At 36.6% G+C, this 19,091-nt stretch overlaps 1 pseudogene; it reads right to left on the reverse strand.

Moving 5' to 3' along the window:
• Positions 1–413: 413 nt before the first annotated feature.
• Positions 414–19,091, reverse strand: part of LOC114224578 (ganglioside-induced differentiation-associated protein 2 pseudogene) — a 74,650-nt pseudogene continuing 55,972 nt past the window's right edge.

Raw genomic sequence — 19,091 nt, forward strand, 5'->3', positions numbered from 1 at the left:
CCTATTAGCTTGACGTTTAAAATAAATCCAGCTTCTGGCCACTTGTCACCATTTCCACTTCCACTTCCTACCACCACGCCAGATATAGCCACTGCCATCTCTGGCCAGAATTCTTGCCATAGTTTCTTAACCAATTTTACAGGTCATCCTTGTTTCCCTACAACCTAATCTCCCTGAGCCAGTCACTATTAAATCTCTAAACATGGAAGTCCAATCATAACATCCCTGCTCAAAACCCCTAAATGTCTTCCTTTCTTGCTCAGGCTAAAGCTGATGTACTTACAATGCTCTACCAGGACTTTAGTGATCTGGATTCTATTACCACTTTGACTTCTCTGGTCCTCATGTTCCTCTCACATGTTAGGTGTGCTTCTCCTGCCTTAGGGCCTTTGTGCCACCATTCCCCCTGCCTGCTATGCTGTGCCACCAATTTTCACATGACTCACCTTCTTCAAGTCTTCTTCAAGCGACCTGTCCTCTGGCTCACCAGGTTTTGCACTTATTCTAACCTGCCATTCAGGTACCACAAAGCCCTTTACTACATTTCCAATATCTGCAGGCAGGTATGGCCATGATTGGCTCTCCTCCTTTAATGACCTTGAGAACTATGGAGGTAGCAGATCTTGGTAAGTAGCCTCTTCAGGTTTAGAGACTGCAAATGTTCCTTTTTCGGTGGTCTCTTCATGAGTCTCTAGGAATTTGCTTACGGTGTAAAGAGCTATGTATGATGCATTCTCTAAGGATAACTTGTTTTGCAGAACTGATGACACAGAATCCAACAGAAGACATTGCTCTTTTGCCAACTGAAGTCCATTTCTGTAGCAGCTGTGCAGGGAACCCTCAGCTGCTATTTGATAGCAGCTCTTATATTTAGGTGCTGCTGTGTAAATGATGTGGGTGGCTATAATCCTTTTGTCAATTTTGCTTCACCTGTTCAGCAACCTTTAAGTTTTTGGAGTTCCTCTTTCAAATCAGGACCCATAGACAGGAAGATATTTTCTGACACAGGATTCTTATCTGTGAGACATTCACTGCTGGTATGCACAATTGTTGTATACATCAGTAATGTCACATCTCCTTGCCAAAGTAGCACTTTTTCACTGACATCCTTATTATAAAAAAAAAAAAAAGTGATTTAACAGTGTCTTCCCGAAATCTTTCAGTTGCAGTATTAGAAGCACTTAATTCATCTTCACACAAGTGGCCAGCTCTCTGTACCCATCTACATCCACAAACTGGAAAGGTGCACCTACGGTATCTATGGAATGGAAACTTCAGTTTGTCTTCTTTCCAAATTCCTCCACAATTCAGTATTCGCTAGAGATTTTTGAGCATTCTGGTGGTCTCATTCGGTGACAAGTGAGGCAGGGGAAGCTCCTTATGGAAAATGACCAAGCAAGTCAAAGTGTCTATCACATAATAAAAGCTCAATAATTATTTTAATTGCTTTCTATACTTCTTCCTTAACTTCCATAATTAGTCATATGGTTGTATTTCTCATACTTCATTATAATCGCTTGCTTGTTTACAGAACCCTTCACTAAACAGTTTTTTGAGAGCAAGGAATATGAGTTTGCATTCATTCCCCCAGAATCTATAAATGAATGGGTTGATTGAATGAAGCCCATATAAATTAGTTGCAGGGTTCTACACTAGTGGACAATTTCAAGCATTGGGTGGATAATGATTCAGGAAGTTATTATAAAAGGAATTAGATCAAATGGCTCAATATCCATCCCTATGCCTTACATCTGTGAATGGCAACAGTGCTACCTATCAAAATATACTTCATATTTTGAACACAGAAGTACTGCTAGAGTAGAAATTATAAAAAAATGATGTATTATTTTCAGGTTACTAGATATGTTAAGGCATAAAATAGACTAGTTATTTTAGGAAATTTGTCAGCAATGGTTGAAATAAAAATGTTTTCTCTTAGTGTTGCATTATCCAGAATTAGTAATTTATCACATATTAATTTCTTCAAGTATATTAGTGTATCAAACATTACTATGTAAAAAGAGAAATCAATGATTGTAGATTAATTTAGAAGGTATAATTTTATAGGCATATTTGTGTGTAAAAACATAAAGCTGTGAAAAATTCATAAAAACCTTTATAAAAATAAAGCTATATATAATTATCAATGATTACAAAATTTAAGAAGAGGAACATTGTCATAACTTCCCAGAGAGCAATTTATCAATTTCCTAGGTGTCTTGCAGGAGATTTCCTAATTTTATCCTTCTGTAGTTGTAAAATTTAAATCCAAGTTATAAGGTATGTCTTATTCCCTAATGACAAAGCCTTAGATTATATGAGATGAAAATTTTTATGATATTAGAACAAATTCATATCAACATGAGGGTGGAAACATTTTATATTTGAGCAATTTTTCCATTAATTATGTAGAGTAGGGTTCTTCAATTGGAATGCAGTTGGTGAGATGAGGTTCTAGGTTATCCATGTACCATGCAGAAATTTTTGCATTAAAGGAGTGTTCTTTACGGTCCAGTATGGTAGCCACTAGCCACAAGAGACTATTTAACACTTGAAATGTGTCTAGTGCAACTGAAGAACTGAATTTTTAATTTAATTTAATTAAAATGTAATTTGAACCATATGGCGCTAGTGGCTACCATATTGGATAGTGCAAATCTAAAGAAATTTCTCTTACGTTCTGAACTGGGCCAGAAGTTAATAGACATTTCTAATCTATCTCTATATTACATGTGAAAATACATTAACTGGTACATTTCCTCACATACTGAACATGGTGCAAGAGTAAAAATCTTTTCAAGATGCCACTTGTATAAATCTGAATTTCCTTGGAAAGAACAAGTGATGAAATTTAGATCCATGAAAATTAGGCTGCTTGCATTATAACTGTTCATTATTTTGGCATACAGAGTGTGACATGATGTAACCCTACATCATTACACGTGTATATATATTTATATTATGTCATCAGTTTGAATTGTTTATCTAAGAGAAACAGCTATTTTAAAAATGCAGATAAAGTAGTGACTAAAATACTTCTTGGCATCCATTCTATTACTGCACAGGTGTCACTTCCTGTAGTTTCATAAGACACATAAATGATGAAAACAGAAATGTGTTGGGAAAGAATATGACATAAAATTGATTTTTAAAAAAGCATAAGCTACAATCCTGGTATTGCTAGAACTGATGTTTTCACAGGTGGGAAAAAATGTTTATTAGATATTTTAGAACATATTATTATTGAAATTGAACTAGATAATATTTGAGTTTTGGAAGTATATGCACTTTATCTCATTAGTCTCTTAAAGCAGGTGTCATTAAATGAATACACTTTGGAGAGTTAACTTACAAATGTTACCAATAAAATGTGTTAATATTGAAAAATCAGAATAGCAGTTAATTTACTATCATTTTGTAGTCTCTACCTATGATATCCATCATCATTTTGGATGTTTAAATAAGTAACCCTAACTAAACCTAGCCAAATAGGCAAATATGTCTGGGCACTACTTCTAGGTGTTTTGTCATTAGACAGAATAGACAGCTTCTGTAATCCTAGATTTTAAATTTATGTTCCAAACAGACATACATTTCACGGATAATATAAACAAAACCAATGACATTCTTTACCACTTAGCAATGCATTCTTTAGTGAAAGTGGGATTACTTTTAAATATTATATTTTAAAAGACAAAGAAGAAGTTGAACCTGAGTAAATCCAAATAATGCATATAGTTATTGAACTTCTCATAATACCTCTTATAAATACTTTCTTTTAACATGGTTTCTACCCTGCATACTGTGATAAAATTTTGATACAATTTAAAATAAAGCACACATAAAAAGCAATCATAAAATTAAAAAAAAGAAAATGTAAAATGACAAGAATTTGGAGAAATTAAATATTCCAAGAACTTAGGCTAATACAGTTACTGTAATTGAACATGAAATTTAGCTCAAAGTTTCCTAGAAATAAAAATTTAAAAAAATTAAAAAGAAAGCCCCAAATGTCACATAGTGTTATAGATAGCTATGGTATTGTAAATATGAAAGTGGATGAGTAATTTGACATTTATAATATTGTCCTTTATATTAAAATAAATGTGACAATAGAAACATTATTTTTCTCGAAACTGAAAAGTAATTTATTAATAATCTTTATGCAAGTCATATTGAACAACATGATGGGAAATTCCCTCAAAAGTGCTTTTGCAGAAGATGCAAGGACATATTTCATGTGATCATTTCATTTGGATGTTTTATTCTAAAGAAGTAGGTTAATGATGTCCAGGTATATGGATTTCAGGTTCTAAATTGTTTTTTCATAAAGCTTAGAAATTAGAAGATAAATGTTTAGTTAGCAAGTATCTCAGTCATCCTTTTTCAAATATAGATTCTCTAAGCTATACTTTAAAGAGGAAGATTGCAGGAGCCCAAGACTGAACTGTAATAAATGTATGGAGGCAAATGTGTATTTTTTTTTAATTTTTTTAAAAAATATTTTATTTATTTATTTGACAGAGAGAGACAGCGAGATAAGGAACACAAGCAGGGGGAGCTGCAGGCAGAGAGAGAAGCAGGCCTCCCAAGGAACAGGGAGTCCAATGCGGGGCTCAATCCCAGGACCCTGGGATCATGACCCGAGCCGAGAGCAGATGCTTAACCGACTGAGCCACCCAGGTGCCCCAACAAATGTGTATTAACAACATTAACAATTAACAATTCCCACTCTTTGTGCAAACTGTGTGTCATAGCACAGTATTTACTCTCTTTCAAAATTATAGTTTATTCAAAATAGAGGGAAAAATTCTTATATATGTACAGGAATAGATCATGGAATCTATTCAAAACTGACTCAAATATTTCCCAATCAGTAGTATGGGATCTGCTGGATTAACTGAATAAATGCTCACTTGACAAGCTAGATTTCCACATCATAGAGCACAGACTAAATTAATCTGTCTAGAAAAAAATTGAGAGCAGGTATGATTATCCACTTTGGCCATTAAATTAATTACTACTACACATTAGAATATATAACATTTGCATGGTTCTACAAGGATTTAATTAATATGTATTCCCAGACCAATATTTGAATGACTACAGTATATGGTAATTATAATCAAATATCATTCTTTAACTTTTATTTTCTTTTTGGTTATTTAATAATTCATCTGGAATTTTTTATATAAAGATAAAAATCTTCTGGAAAAAAATCTTCTGGTATAGTATATGTGACTCTATGGACTTCAGGGAAGTTTGGCATCAAAAGCTATTTCTTGCATTTATTCATATTTTCCTCATTTGACAAAGGCTATCCTTTAAAGTGGTCTTAAAGTTTCCTCATCTTTTGTTTATTTTAATATAAATTATGTATTTGAATTTCTTTTTTTTTTGTATTTGAATTTCTGTCTCTTTTGCAATAGGGATAATACTCAAATTCATGAAACTTCCATAAATTAACATTTGGATGTTTATTTCTCTGTGCCTCAATATAACTGGATATATACTTCTATTATATAAAGTTATGCTGAATTTTATTTGTTCATAAATTTGTCTTCAACCTTAGCTGCAAACTGGAAGCAATTGGGAAGCTTTAAAAATACTGATGCCTCAACTCTAACCCAAGATTCTGATTTAATTGATCTGGGGTCGTATCTGAGCACTAGTAGTGTTCAAAACTCTCGCAGTGATTCTTATGTATGGCCAACTTGAGAATTACTGCTCTCAACTGTAAGATTCTTAAGGGTAGGAGCCATGGCTTATTCATCCTTATATTTGCTTAACACAGTGCCTGCCATATGTATTTAATTTCAGAACATATGTGACTGGATATTATCCAATAATAAAAACCCAATCATGTAGTTAACCTCACAAAGGTATTCCAAGTCTTTTAAAAAGCCAATTTTTTTTGCTATTCTCAAGACTTTAGGTTTTCCTCTCAGCAATTTTCATTTTCTTTCTTAGGATTAAAATTTATCATTTTTTTTTTAATCCTTCATGGACAAAACAGAAAGCAAGAACAAATATGCTATCATGTTGCCTACTGAACAAAAACTAAATACTGTGATTAATTTCTCTTATTTAAAAAAATCATCTGGCCTCTCCCTTTTCAATATGATCTCTCTTAACTCCTCATTCCTTCAGTATTTACTTTACAATTAAATAAATTATGTTCCTAAGTGTCATGTACACAAGATTGGCTTGCTTTAGAAATAAATTATTTTCTGTACAAGCGTTTTGAACCCAAACCTCACCTGAACATGATTTTAAATTAGTGGTTCTCAACCAAAGGCATTTGGCAATGTCTGGGGACATTTTTTGTTGTCACAACTTGGGGGAAGGGGAGTGCCCCTGGAATCTAGTGGGTAGAGGCCAGTGATGCTGCTAAACATCCCACAATGCACTGGACAACTTTCACAATGAAAAATCATTGGGCCAAAATGTCAATAGTATTGAGGTTGAGAAACAAATGCAAATTAAATACAAACATAAATTAAACATAATTATTTTTAAATAAATTATATTATTTTTCCATGGTATCATTTCATCCTAAAGAAAAATCAATGAAATGACCAAAATTTATGCTTGCCAGACATGCTGATATTGTAAGGTATCAGAAATAAAAATTCAAAACATTCTACAGAAATGGAACTATGGAAGTGTGTCAAGAATTTCCACCACTGAAATAAAAGGTCACTAGTGGCTTCATGTTTCACGCTAGTGAAATGTAAATTTCAAGGCCAGGCTTGCTCTAGATATGTTGTGAAATTTGTCACTGTTCTCCCTTCTTTTACTCAATACACTCTGTTTTCAAGATGTTTTTACCAGGCATTCATTCATTCATTCACAAATCTTCTTTCATTGTCCTGGTGACCCCTATGCCTCCTTTATTGTATGAGATTGGAAACTTCCACTGATTCATTTATCAATAATCAATCTCCTAGCCATAGCCAATCTATAAAGTTTCCCATCAGAATTTAATGCTTTGAGTGATTATCTCTGGAGTGGATGGTGTGGTGTGCCACTCATATCCCCCTTTCAAATGGAAGCACTCATTCCACCAGCTTCCAAGAGCATTGGCTACTGACAGTTCATAGCAGCATCTCTCTATGGGAATTGCCTTTCCAGAGGCAACCTGCATGGAGTGAACAGCATATGAGAGGCTACAAAAACCCAGACATTTTGCATTAATTTGGGACAGTTTTGAAGACTTTTTCCAAATTTAGGACTCCACATGGTATTGGCATTGGCTAATACCTCTATTGTAACTTACCACAGTTCAACTTTTCCCTTTACTGAATACTGGCACCCTCAGTTCCTTACAGGTGTTCCTAGGAGCATCTCCACTAAAATTCCTGCTTAAAGATCTCAATGTCATAGTATGTTTCCAGAAAAAAATGACCTAAGATAATAATATACTGGAATGGGGTTTGGAAACTTGTCATCCTTTGGTTTACTGGCCCTGAGAATTTCATCACTAGTGGTAATTGGAGTATTGATAATTCCTGAATTGTAATAGGGTCAATTATTAAATTTTCCTTTGTTTGTGAACAAGTATTAAAAAACCACGGAAGGGGAGGCAATAGCCAGTGCAATACCTCAGGTGTTTGAGAGAAAAAGAGTATTAATAATTGTAAAGGCTTTCAAGTTGGAAGGTTTTTGGTAAGTGTATTAGATAAATAAAATAATAGGCTGAAGATGATTATTGACAATGTAAAACAAAGTATAAATGTCAAAGAAGTACCTTGGTTGCATATAAAGATATAGTCATTCCTGGCAGTCAGGAGGTAGAAGAAATGAAGCATCAGGCCCAGCACTTACTAAAAATGGATCTCTAGAGAAGGTAAAACTCTCAATCCCCACATCTGCTACATCAAGATTAGAACACTGATTTGGAAGATGTGGGACACTGAGGCTTGGAATAATTACATCTGGGGTTGGTGCACTCAAGAATTTTAAAATGCCAGATCTTCCTGAACATTCTGGATCTATAGATCATGATTCATATTAAAATCTAGCTTTCCTCTCTTGGTGAAGAAAATGCAAAGAACTCTGTTTTGTATTCCCACACAAACTTTTCTCAATGTCTACCACCACCTCTCCTCCTGACCAATATACCAATAATAATATAACATCCAGGAAAATGCTGGGAGCTACAGGTTCTAGCCAATATGAGGACACTGAGGACAGCATAAAGAGTATATGGGACAGGGTATTGAAAATGATGGATTAAGGGGGATGAAGTACAAAGTTGGATAAAAAAGTTTATCCATCTAAGAGCATTCCTCCATGATATAACATTTAACATCCTGGCAAGGACTCAGAGACATGACACTAATATACTAGAATGTCTCTTAGAAGGTTGAATAAAGCAATGGTCCACCCAAAGTGAAGTGCAAATACTGGCTGTCATGGCAAACAGTGAGTAAGAAGTTGAGAGACTCAGAGAAGTGGGAATGCTAACATGGATATATCATATAAAACCAAAACTCACTAGTTAAAGATTAACTAAAGGAAAGATCAAATCCCCGCTGAGGAAAGACCCTGCTATACCATGGCAAGTTTATATAGCAATGACTTTTTCATCCTTCTCAAAAGGATCCATGACCATTTGCTTATGTAATTGTGTGTTTGAAAAGGGCAATACTCAAACATGAGAAGCACTATTAGACACAGTATCTAAGTTGACATAAATACTCAAAGACCTGGAGTATCACTATGCTTTCCATGTGAGAGTAGACACATAAAAGGCCAGGTAATAAACCCATGTCCAGGTTGCAATAAGTAATAAATCTAGGTCCAGCTTGCAATGGGCCTACTTGTTCATAGATCCACTCCGTAATCATTTCCCTGAGCTGCAAATGTACAATTAAAATTGATAATACCTGCTTGATCTTTGGGGTAAGAGCTATCATAGAGGGGAAGGCACAGTGGAAGCCTCTGAAACTGCTACCTACCTTCAACAAACATATTAAAACAAAACAATGTTTCATCTTAGGCACAATTAGAAATTAATAGCCCCTTAAGGACTTAAAGAATATAGGAGTAGTAGTCCACATCACATCGCTATTTAACGAGTCTATTCCTTAACAACAACAACAACAAAATACTAGCAGAAGAGTTCCCTACTGCAAACAACAAAGTAGTACACCATTTGAAGCTGCTGCACTGAATATGATATCATTGCTAGAACCAATTGACTCAACTAGCGCACAAAATGTATGATTTTCGGGTGCCTGTGTGTCTCAGTTGGTTAAGTGACTGCCTTCAGCTCAGGTCATGATCCTGGAGTCCCGGGATCGAGTCCTACATCTGGCTCCCTGCTCAGCAGGGAGTCTGTTTCTCTCTCTGACCCTCTTCCCTCTCGTGCTCTCTCTCTCTCTTTCTCTCTCTCAAATAAATAAATAAAATCTTTTTAAAAAATGTATGATTTTGATTGATCTGCCTTAGGCATTCATCTCCATTACTATGAGAAAGGAGGATCAAGAGAAGTCCATTTATGTGAGACAGGCAGCAGTGTACATTTTCAGCTTTGCTTCAGGGCTAAGCTAACTCTATACTTAGTCTATTGTATCAAAGGTATCAGGTTAATCAAACTGGATAACAAGAAGCAGCAAACATATTGGAGGCCTTGGTGTGACACATGTACTGTAGAGGGTGGGACACCAGCCTTACAAAGATTAAAGCTTCAGAAGTTCAGTTCACTGGGGTATGCCTGCTCATATCCTCCAAAGTAAAGGACCAATAACTGTATCTTGTACTATCCAGCATAAGAAGGAACCACATTACCAGGTAGACCTTTTTTGGAATCTGCCAACAGCACAATCTACACAAGAGTAGCTCTGCAACAATGTGGTAAAAGGTCATCTTTCCAGTAGACAGAGCTTTGCGTGATCTATCTAATAATCTACTTTGTGTGGAAGAAGTGGCTTGAGATAAGAGTACATGTAGAATCATTAATAGTGATGAATGTTTTTGGCTGGCTAGTGAAGGCTCTAGAAAAAGTATTGGAAGATTAGAGACAAGATCTGAAAAAGAGGCATGTGAATGGATGCAGGAAAGTGAATACAAAGTTAAAAATCTTTGTATTACATATTAATGCTCACCAGAAGGCATTCAAGGGGAGAAAACCAAAAATTAACCACATAAGCACAATGACTTAGCCAGCCTCTATCACTGACAAGAATAATGGGCTCATAAACAGAGTGTACGAATAGAGACAATGCATGGGCTCAAAACTTGGTCTCCAAAAAAAACAAAAACAAAAACAAAAACACTTGGTGAGTTGGAGACCAAGCAAAAGGGAGTAAAAGGGAGAAACTCTGAGCCCCCTTTACAACATCATTCCCTGGAGAGACCAACCTACTACTGGCTGCAAATGCATTATATTGAACTCTTTTTATGCTGCAATTGAGTTAACAATTAATTTTTACAAGGATTACACATATACAGTATAGGGGTATAGAATTTCCTTTCTTTCCTTAGCCAACACTAGCCAAAGGTTTAGACAGAGTTTAGTCCCAGTGATAGAGGATACTGAATAAAATTGCTTTGTACTAAGGAGTCTGCTTTATACCAGGGAGGTGCAGCAGTGGGCATATGACTGTGGCTACAACATATTCCATACCACCCAGAATCTGCTAGCCTGAATCTGCTAGCCTAATAAAATAAAAAGTCAGTCTTTTGAACGTATATAGTTGAAGGCTGACTTGAATATGTTGCCCTCTGTGGATGGGACACTTCTAAATGTTAAAGGGCCTAAATTGTCCTCAATAGCTAAAATACATGGGTTCAAGAAACAAGGGATGTAAGTAGGAGAGTGGTCAATTTACCATCATCTCCAGGGTCCCACTTAGGGAATCCTTGCATTTAGTCACTGCAAATTTAGATTCTGAGAAATCAAGCAGCAATATCCAATAGAAACTTTTGCAATAATGGTTAGGTTCGATATCCAAGCTATCTAGAACACATGTAGCTACTGAGCATTTTAAAGGTGGCAAGTGTGATGCAGGAACTTAATTTTCTATTTAATTTAATTTTAATTAATAGAAATGTAAACTTGTATACCCACATGCTTGCTGCTGGCTACAATATTGGACAGCTCAAATCTAGTGTCTTAATTCCCAGAAAGAAATGGTTTGGCCAGAAAACACAGTAAGAATCCCACTGAACATTTAAGTTTAATCTATGACTGCTGCTCATTTTCAGCTCCTCATGCCGAAAAGGCCAGAAGAGAGATCACCTGACTGTAATCAGATCAATGGATTCTCATCATTTGCAGGAGGAAGAGTTTTTGACATATAATGGCATAAGGAAGAAGAGGATTATTACCTAGATGATACCCTAAAGTGTCTTTCGGTACTTCCTAGGCAGTTTTTTCCATAGGTGACTTTTTTTTCCCTAGGCAATTTTTGACAGTATATGGACAAGTGCAGCAGCCAGGGTCTGGGAAGGCCTAGTGAGATGGACTCAGAACTTTCAGAGATTAGGTTCAGAGTCACCTAAGCAAGTAAGCTACTTAGAGCAGCACACATGTCAGCCAAGAGTGAGGACAACCCAGGGTAGGTAGTACAGGAGTAAGATGAAAATGACCAGTTGCAGCCTGAGAACAACTGTATCATTAGTAATGATAGACATACAGAATGCTCTAATTCTTTCAAATAATCTTCCTCTTGCAGATTTTTCCAGAAACGAGAGCAAACAGAATCAAGGAGTTGTTCTGAGAGGAGAACTTTCCATGAGCCCTGATTAGATGCATAGTAAATGGACTTTGTAGTGAAACACCCAGATTCCCCTTTGAGGAACAAAGCACTCATTTCTTCAGATGCAGAGTGTTTGCTGCTAAAGACTCACAGCTTTATCCTCTACAGAGAAGGAACTGCTTTCCCCAAAGTTATGTCTGCTCCGTGGGACCAGCCCCAACCAATGACTATTCCTCGAGGAATACAAAAGACCTCTAGCTTTGCCTCCATTTGGGATAAAATGGGAAGGGCCACCCCAGCTGCAGGACTCCCTGGGGCTTCAGCTGAGACTTCTTGTTTAATAACACTGCTATTCAATGTCTCCCCTGCACGATTTCTGTTTCCTTCACTCTTTATAGCTCTTGTTCCTGAGTGTATTCTCCAAAACACCTTGTCCACTGATCTCAGAGTTTATTTCTGGGACCCCAACCTAAGACTCAGAGTCCTTGCTTGATCACCTGTTCCATGAAGCACTCTTTGCTTCAGATCGCCACTGTCTCATATGAAAGTTAGCACTTCTCAGAATATCTTGGTCCCTTAGAAAGCCACCACCTGTAGAATATTTGGAGTTTTTGTTTTCTTCATTTTCCTATAGTCCTTTCTCCACTCCCAAAACCAGTTTCTGATTGGGTAAGTTTAGTCCAGGCAAAGGGTCCTACTTCCTTGGGGTTAAACACTAAACACATTGACTAAATGAAAAAAACAGACATAGGTCAACCCAGTGATGCCTGGGTATGTTTTACAGTATCTGCGCTCTTCTAGATCTCAGACCATATCATTAGTTCCCATGGCTCTGGTTTCCCTTCCTTTGCTTCTGTGGATCATAACATTTTCCTCATTGACATAGTTTCATAGTTTAGAAAGCCATTTGTACCATCCTAGCTGGAAGGTTTTGTTTTTTGTTTTTTTCCCAAGTGTGTTTGCTTTGTAGATGTGAATGGTCTTGTCTCACAGATCCATCTATTTGAGCCTCAGTTGACAGCTGGTATAACCTAATATTATCTAGTCAAAATAGCCCCCTCAAGTCACTTGTGAGAAAGAGATGAATTTGAGGATTGGTACTTGTTAAAAAGATAAATCTATTACATTTCCTTGGACCTGCCTTCTGACACTAACTTACTAAGAAGGTAATTAAAGATGACATTTTGCTTTGCATTTATTTTTTCACCTGGATTGGACTTTGACATTATAATGCCTCTATCCAGTCTATAGCAGTTGTTGTGAAGGTTTGAGTCATTAAAACCACTGATTTTTGCAAGTTATACAATGTGTAATTTACAATTTACCGTAAAAGAATACTTAACATACAAAGTGACTTATACAACTTATTTCTTTTGTCTTTACAACATATATATGAATAGGCACTCAAATAATTTTTTAGATTTTTTTCCCTAGGCTTTTTTTCCTCCTCATTCTTCCTATCTCCACTTTTAAATAAATACATACAGATAATTGGCCTGGGATTTTTGCTTTAGAGAAGTGATATTATACTATAGAAAATAATAATAATAATAATATAGAAACATTTTAAAACTTCCTGGCTTCAAAGACATAAATCCAATTTAAAAATGTATCCTTTGTGGGGTACCTGGGTGGCTCAGTCAGTTAAGCATCTGCCTTCAGCTCAGGTCATGATTCCAGAGTCCTGGGACCGAGCCCCGCATGGGGCTCTGTGCTCAGCGGGGAGCCTGCTTCTCCCTCTTCCTCTGCCTGCCGCTCTGCCTACTTGTGCTCAGTCTCTTGCTCTCGTGCTCTCCTTCTCTCTCAAATAAATAAATAAAATCTTTAAAAAAGTGTATCCTTTGTGATTTGTAGGCAGATAGTACCATAAAAGAGAGTTTTGGAGATAGAAACTGCAAAAAAAGAGAGGGAGCTATTTCCTAAGGAGAGGAAAAATACATTCCCCCAGCTTTGGAGGAATGTGTAATGGAATGGGAAGTAATGAACCACTGGTGTTAGTAGTGAACCCCTCAGAAAAGTGTCTTATGTTCCATTTTCTGGGCAGAGCCCTCAGCAAGGTGACAAGACTATAAAGAGACTGAGAGGACCTGCAAATTTTCTTCTAGGTAGAGCCTTCAGAAAGCAGCAGACTCCCAGAGACACAATGGTTGCTATGACGTTTAGGACAGAGCCTGGTAGAGATGACCATCCTGATGATGGGCACAAGTAGCAGATATCTGCCCATACCCCCAAGTGTGGTTCTGGAGTAATGGAAGGAAATGCTGGATTGAAGAGCCCAATGGGCAAAAACAGGGAGCGATCAGCTGTAGCCTGTTGGACTAATGGCAATAAGAAGTGATGGGACAGTGTATTTTTCAGCATGTGTCTTCAGAGACAAATGACTCTGCTCAAACTTTGGCTGTTTAGAGGTTTAAAATAGAAATTAAGTTATATCTTAAAAATAAAAAAAGGAAATCATATGAGTTACAATTCCGTTTAGGGACCTGACACTGTCAGTGACTAAATAATTTCCCCAGGGTAGTACAAATAATGGTGGTAGAGAAGGAAGAAGCATTCAGGTTTTCCAGCTTCAAACCAATATAATTTCTCTCTTCCTTCCACCACCAATATATATTTACTTTAAAAAATGTAACTTTAGTCCTCCAAATCTATAACCCCAGTCTACTCATGAAACGAACAAACAAACATAGAACAAGTATGAATTGGATGCCATTCTACAAAAGACCTAACCTGTATTCCTCAAAGGTACAAACTTCCACTTATAAATACTAGAAGTGTAATTTGCAACACAGCAACTGTGACTAACACTGTTGTAGGAAATGCAGGAAAGTTGTTAAGAGAGGAAATCCTAGAGGTTCTCATCACAAGAAACAATTCTTTTCTTTTTATTGTACCGAGATCATGGATTTTAACTAAACCTAATGTGGTAACCATTTCACAATATATGTTAATCAAATCATTATGCTATGCACCTTAAATTTACATTGTGATATATGTGAGTTATTTCTCAATAAAACTCAAAAAAAAAACTAAGAACAGTAAACAATCAAAAAAAAAAAACAAACAAAATCAGTAGAAGTCTGAAAAAAGGTCCCAACAAAGAAGAACCTAAGGAAATGTGACGACTAAATAGAATATGATATCCTAGCTGAGGTCCTCAATCAGGAAAAAGACATTAGGCAAAAACCAAGAAATTTGAATCAAGTATGGGTTTTAGTCCATAATCATGTATCAATATTGGTTCATTAATTGTGACAAAAGTACCATGCTAATCAAAGATATTAATGATTGGGGAAACTGAGTGTGGGGTTTATGGGCATGTTGTGCTATCTTTCAAACTTTTCTGTAGATATAAATCTATTCTAAAATTAAAAATTTCTTTGAAAAAGTAAGCCAAAAAAGAAAAAAAAGTAACTGGGTATACCCATCCTGGAAAACTGCATTTGTTTTAAAGACATCAAGCTCTGGCCTCTATGTCAGAAATACTACTTCTCAGAATAACAGTACATCCCTATTCCATTTTTCAGTAATTCTTGTTTTTTTTTTTTTAAACCCTAGTTTGGCTTGATTCAATGTGCTTTCAATTTTTCATTTTTACTCTTGATGTTTCTCTCACCTCGTAAACCCAGACTATGCTAGTATAAATATAGATAGATGAATAACTAGATCCACAGATAGAAATATATGACAGACACAGTCAGAGACACAGTAACACACAGTTGCATTCATATGCGCACAGATAAACACACACCAAGCACCTCAGTTCTCAGATCCAGAGAAGTGGATGGTTGAAAAATCTTGAGTATGGGTATTTGTTTTTATTTGCTGGGAGACTTTTTTAAGCTATTTTGTATTTTCTAAGTTCAGGTTTCTTATCTGAAAATAGGGAAAATAAAACCTATATGTCAGAGATAGTGTTTAAATTAGTGACAATATGCCAGTAGAATATCTGACCCATAATAGGTGCTCCACTTTGTTATGAGGTGCTGAAAATCTAATGGCCAGGTTCAAATTCATGGTTTCTGGTCCACTACAATGCTCAGTCCTGTTCTCCTACCCATCACCTCTTTAGGCTTTTCCAACAGCAGGTCTATTATTTTCCCTACTCACGGAGTTCTTATATATATGAATCATACATGTTTGAGGAATTGGTCCCTATGCCTTGAAAAGAAAACAGCTGCAGGCAGAAGATGACTGGAGATCTGAGACATGGGACCACCGTAGTGTGATTTTTGACTTAGGAATGAAGACAAAAAATAGGGCCATGAGTATTTGCAACTTAGGGATCATAGGAACTTGGAGCCCTATGGCAAAATTTACTATTGGGGAGAAGAGAGGTCAGGGATAGAGAGATGTTCTTATTAACGACAGCCATTTAAATACTGCTTGGACTCTACAGGCCTGAAGATGCTTAGAGCTAGTTCCTTTGTGTGCGCTTTCTTGATTCTTCAGAGACTCCCTTCTGTGTGCCTCTAAATTCAGCTTCCTTGATTTGGACAATGCCTCCCCTTAAACCGGCTGCTCTTTAGCTCTGCCAAGTTTCTGCATGCCAGCAATATAATTCACAACATCTTTTTGTCTGGGGCTAGTTTCCCTGGTATCTTACCCCATTAGACAGTATGATTTTTTAAATAACCTCAAGCCAACATTCCCAATGGGGAGTCCCATCAGTTCCTTGGAGATTCATGTACTTTGCCTGCTTTTTGAATGGGAGTCCAGTTCCTTCACTGATTCTCCTCTATGCCACAAGAAGCTTTATTTCCTAAGAATAAATCAGGAACTGATCTTCTGGGAGTCTCACTGTAGGGTTATAGTCCTTACTCTCTTGGTGGTCTTCCTGAAGGCTCTCTTACTGGCCATCCAGAGATGCAGGAACCACCCCACCAACATATCCAGAGAGTAATGGAATGGAGCTCAAATCACCCCGGCTCTTCTCTAAAGAAACGCTCTACACATTTTTCCTAATATCTTGAACTCCTTTCATCCCTTAGTAGATGCGACAGTTCCTAAGTTAACTATAGGTTGTCTACTTTGAAATTCTGCTGCTGGTCTAAAATCTTCTTTGTAATACAGGAACTTATGGGGGTCTTGGTTTCTCAGCAGAAACTCCAAATTTCGCATCCTGTTTCATGTACTACATAGGTGATGATGCTAACTGGAGAATAGTAAGGTAATTTTTTCAGTGGAACTTTATTAGTATTCACCCATGTGCAAGAGTGAGCCCTTACAAATGTGAATCACAGTGCAATTAATATTGGGCCTGTTATAATTCAAATAGACATCTGCAGACCACTGTGAAGGTTTCTCAAAATTTGTAGCGATATTTCTTTGGGAAAATGAGAATTAATTTCTAAAGACAAAAATTGACAAATACTACTCTGGAATAAACTGATTGTAAGTTAAGAACTTGCTCAAATTGGTGACTGACCTGCTACCCAGACACTCAATGACCTGACACAGAGGGACATTCTATGAAGATGTGTGGCTGGAGCCATGCTACAGGCTGTGATCTGAAAACAAACTGTCCACCTTGAGGCAGCTGATAGTCCCACCCAGCTGCACACAACTTTAACAGTCTTGTCTCAGTAGCCTCACACTTCACACATGTGAGCATATTAGTCTTTTTTGACTTGAACAAAATCTTTACATATCAGAACAAAATCTTTAGGTTTTTGAAGATGTTTCCTTAAGATTATCAATCTAATTTATTCCAGCAATTCAATATGGCTTAGGCGAATTTACTAAGTGAATTGAAACCCTTGTAATCTGTGACTTGAATATGGGCCGCTTCTATATTTCTTGTGGTGCCCTGTACTTTGGAATTTGTTGATAAATGCTTTTTAAATTTATTCATCTTGCCTATCACTACTATTAATGAAAGATAATATAAATTGTCCTGCAAAGGAAGACAGATGCAGTCATATTTTATGCACAGAATGCGTTCTTGAAGACTTCACATAATTTGAAACCCATATAATTCAAAATTATTTTTCTCATAGGAATAAACATAAAATAAAACTTGTGTTGTTTCAAATTCTGCATCAAATTGAGAATCCATTAATATTTTCTTAATTTACTATTTCAAATTATCACAACCAAAATTTTCATAAAATAATACCCCACTTTGTGTATGTGAGCAATCTACAAGGTTACAGGTATGTGTCTTAAATGTATGGGGTTAGATCATTCTTCAGTTTGTGTTTTTACAGATATTAGTAATGGTAATCTCTATATGGCTGGTTCTCAATAAAAATAGCAGTGTTTTCTAGAGTCTAAGGATATGAGAAATGAACATTAAATTAGGAATATACATCTTTGACCAAGTCAATCTGCTTTGTTTATATCCAGAGTGAATGGAAAATCTTTCTGATTTCCAAGTTTTAAGCTAGACCCTTTGCCTCAGTGGTTAAAGGGAACATCAAGTCTTGAATTTGCTCCCGATGTTAATGATCACAAAATATCAGGGAGGACTGGACATTGACTGGCTGCCAAGTGCAGAAAGCTTAAAAAGAGTGCCTCAGTTCTATAGAGTATGTATTTTGCGGTCTGTTAATATTTTGCATTAAGCCAATTTTGAGCTATTAAAGTTTTTCTTTTCTTTTCTTCCTTTTATCTCTTTAAGTTTGCTAATCAGCAGGAAGCACTCACTTTCATCTGGGATTTGTTTGCATTGATTGTGTTTCCTCAGGTCCTGTGCTTCATAACTAAGCTTTCAGAGTTAATGTTGGAGGTGGCTCCTGTGCTGAGCTGCTGGAAAGTACTAACTCAACCCACCCCCACCCCAGACCTGGTACACTCCCTTTACTCGTCCTTGGGTCATGGAATTAAAAATAGGCGCATAATGTCAGACAGCTGGGAAGATATTCCTACTCATTTTGTATAAATGGGCCAACTTGAAGATATGTGCTGGTCATATCCATTATATTCAATTATGGTGATTTTTTTACTGTGGGCCATTTGAAGAGTTTTTTACCTATTCTTGAGGTCCTTTTTTGAAGATCAGTCACATACCCCTTCTCTTTTTCCTCATGGTTTAGAATTCCCTGTTCTATCAACCAGGATGCCGGCAAGAAACATATGTTAAATTCAGAATAGTTTAACTGAGAACAGATTAATAGAAAGACCAGGACGAAGGGAACCAGCTAAGCTGCTTGAGGTGCTGGCTACATTTGAACAGTAGGAAGCCACTGTTAATCCTAGACCTGAAGGAGAGAAGGGAGGGGAGAGTATTACTGGAGTCCAATGAGAGATGGAACCATGGACAACCATGTGTCCCAGACATCCAGTGGGGAAATAAACAACCAACATCTCTCTTCCAATCCCTCATATTTGGCCCTGTATTTCTGCCATTCATCCTCAACTGAAAGCCCAGCACAACAATAA

This window comes from Eumetopias jubatus, unplaced genomic scaffold (assembly GCF_037043125.1).
Source record: "Eumetopias jubatus isolate StellerSeaLion01/CBP00866 unplaced genomic scaffold, mEumJub1_p1.0 scaffold_3, whole genome shotgun sequence".
Lineage (NCBI taxonomy): Eukaryota > Metazoa > Chordata > Mammalia > Carnivora > Otariidae > Eumetopias > Eumetopias jubatus.